Raw genomic sequence first — 3382 nt, forward strand, 5'->3', positions numbered from 1 at the left:
CCAAGATTACCAAGATTAATTTTATAATTAGGATCAAAGGCTAAAATTATTAGAACACTTAATTCTGTAGTACACTCAAAATGTTTTTTATATTTTATGATTATATCACTGACTAAAACTATTGCAACACAAATATTTTTGAAATTCTTGAAATGCTTCCTATTCTTTAAATCAAAATGAAACTACAGTATACCAACTAGTTCTTTCATCCAATAAATAATCTATATGCTTATTTCTTCCGGCAGCATTTCTTCCTAGAGAGCTGATTGTTTAACCATGAATTCAATTAGTTTAACTTTGTGATTTTATGTTCCTAGGAAACTTTATCCTTATAGAAGGATTTTGGCTCAGCAAATTAGTGATGTGTTTTCGTTACCATCTTTTCGTTCGTTTTTAGTTTTGTGAAAATTAAATGTTTTTTTTTTTGTTGATAAGATTACTAAAGTGAAAGTATAAGAAAGAAAACTTTAAAACTTTTAGTGATGATACGTATATATAAATTTACTTTATTTACCTTATTTATGTTGTTCAAAGTCTTCTTCAAAAATTATTTTTATGGAGATTTATCCATATTTTTTCAGGGATTCTTTTCACATATATTATTATCATCTTTCGGTGGAGACAATATATGCACTCCCACCAGCAAAAAGACAGTAAAGAGATTAAATAGGGCTTTGTTGGAGAAATGCACCTTCTGAAATCATTATTCTGAAGCATGAATGGAGATTAAATTTATATTTCTAGCAATGGATACTATTCAATCTAGTAATTGCTCTTCATTCTATTAGAACTTTACAAAGATAATCATATAACATTACTATTTGAAGGACTGTGAATCCAACTAAAATTAATTAAATATTTATTTATGTATTCAGTGATAGCTGTTGATCAGCCAACAGGTCCCTCCAAAATTGCATCCACTTAATTTTTCTCCTTTTGAACCGACCTTTGATGGAGACAATATATACACTCCCACCAGCAAGATGACGGTTTGAAAGCTAATATCGTAGATGGTGGAACGGGTTGCCGTGTTGGAAAAGGGGTAAGTTACCTGGCGGATTGGCTTGAAAGTTTTCATTATTATTTCAGGAATTCTGTGTTGAATTAAAATTTTTATAATAATAATAACAACTTCTTTCTAAGTTTAAAGCTTTTTAAGGCATCAACTCAACAGTGTCTTTTTTTTGGTGGTGGGGGGTGTTCTTTGTTGTGTGGTGAATAGCTCATGTGGTGTTAATATGAATCCAAACTTATTAGTTATTACTATGTTCATGTTTTGAATTTATTTCATCTGTCTTATCAACATCTTTGTTGAATCATTTGATTGTGTGTATGGTTTGTGAGAGTTCATTCTTTTTTCATGCTAATATCTGTTTATATATTTTGGCTTCTGTTTTAAGCTCCAATTGATAGGTACGAGATTCCGGGGAAATTTTTCTGGACGGGCAATGGTTTCAACTGAATCTTCTTTGAAGCTCCTAGTGAGTATATTAAAATTTAAATTGTCATTATGTTTGCTTTTGTGTAATGTCATATGTGATAAATAGTGCTATTATATATGTATATAAAAGCTTTCTCAATTTTGTGTTCTCTCCTCTAACCTTGTCAGGGTATCAAATTGTGCAAATTAATAGCTACTATCTATGTAAACCACTAAACCAACCCAGAAAAAGGATAATACTATTTATTTCTCGGTAGAATATAATCATATTGAATATACTAGTAAAAACATCATATATAGACCACTTTTCATTAAGACACCAAATTAAATATTGAGGACTAAACGTATACTTAATTAGGCCTAGCCCTTGATCAACTTTATATAGTCTAACCAAAAGTTTTCTAGAGCGTTGAAGTTGGTGAACCTTGTCAACAAACAATTTGGAGCTTAGTATACTAGGATGAATGCAATTGCTTTGTACCTAGCTTTCTTGACTTAAAAGAAGACCATTTTTGGTGAGTATGATGGGGAAAATGTGATTTACATGCAATTATTACACACAATTTCCCCTTTCATATATCCCGAAACAACTATATTATACATATATAAAAAATCAGTCAGTTATTTGTATAAAATATATGTTAAAATATAGAATATAAATTAAAAATAAATTAAATAACACATGTATTTATATAAATAGTGACTGATTTTTGTTGTGCACATCACATTTTTATACTGGAAATATTCATAGATATTATATAGAGTATGTTTGATTTGGAAATTAGAACGGGATGAAAATATTCATAGATACAAAATTACAATTAGCCATAAAAATTGTTATATATGATCTCACATTGTGTATTTCTTTGTTTAGATTCATTTGTTAGCAGCAGCCAGGAAGAGGTTCATCAGAATGTACTTACTACTTAGTAGAGTATACGAAACAAAGTTATCACAATAAGAACGCCACTAAGGCTGTGTTCTTTTATATCAGTCAGTATGATCGTTGCAAATTCTCAATTTGAAGAGGCAGCTCATTACTCAATATCGTGTGAGTTCTCTAATTGTCAATGCCGTCATTGACGAGATTGAGACGGTTAATACTTTATAAGCTACTGCTGTCTTACATTTTAGGGAAGTGTCATATTTAGTGACAAATCCTGTTTCTGTTATCCTTTTTAAGTTTTTAGTAACATGTACACATGGTAGATCTCTTAATTTCAAATGCCTGTTATTAATTTTTTGTTAGATTAGATTCGTAGTCACATTCTGTTGAGGAATTTCATTTATACATAGAAGAATATGGTTAGTTTGTGCCGGACCATGAGTAATGGTCCAATATTTTCTACCTTTGGATTGCAAAATGAAAGGTTGAAGTGCAATTGGGTTAGTTGAGTGAATAATTTATTTGTCTGTTTAAGAAAGTATCCGAAAGTTGAATTTTTCCGTGTACGTAACGATTAATTGGTTATCGGTAAGTTTTTAAATAAAACTCGAAGGTAAAGAATTAGCCTTTTTTAGACTGTCAAATTGAAAAATATCTGTGAAAAATAAAAAAAAAAATAGAAAGGGGGTTGAAGTGTAATTCTGAATTCAAGTTAACAGTACCGAGCCTTTTGAATGGATCAGGATAAACGAACCAAGGACAATGAAGTGATGCTTTCAGGGGAGAAATTTGAGAATGAATAACCCAAATCACGACATGCTACTTGTTTGGCTGTCTTTGATGGGGTTACTGCTGATTTGTCAGAACTTTTCTTTCTTCACATTACTATTCAGTCTGGCCCTACCTTGTTTTATGTGATGTTATCAATTTTATTCTGGTGGTTTTAAAATACAGGGCAATCCGAAAGCCAATAGACAGGTTTTTCTAAACATTTTTGTCACGATACATACATACACACAAGACACGATACAATATAAAATAGTAAAATACACATA

General features: G+C 30.5%; 1 long non-coding RNA gene across 4 annotated transcripts in view; it reads left to right on the forward strand.

Annotated features, from left to right (window-relative positions):
- Window positions 1-2787, forward strand: part of LOC107623280 — a 4956-nt gene extending 2169 nt beyond the window's left edge. For 2 of the 4 annotated variants that reach the window (XR_002354940.1, XR_001616394.2), the window contains 3 exons: window positions 876-1042; window positions 1401-1485; window positions 2316-2787. This is a non-coding gene — a long non-coding RNA (uncharacterized LOC107623280). Of the gene's footprint in view, window positions 1-581; window positions 766-875; window positions 1043-1400; window positions 1486-2315 lie in introns of all 4 variants that reach the window. The other 2 variants (XR_002354939.1, XR_001616393.2) reach the window with 2 other exon arrangements.

Source organism: Arachis ipaensis, chromosome B10 (assembly GCF_000816755.2).
Source record: "Arachis ipaensis cultivar K30076 chromosome B10, Araip1.1, whole genome shotgun sequence".
Classification (NCBI taxonomy): domain Eukaryota; kingdom Viridiplantae; phylum Streptophyta; class Magnoliopsida; order Fabales; family Fabaceae; genus Arachis; species Arachis ipaensis.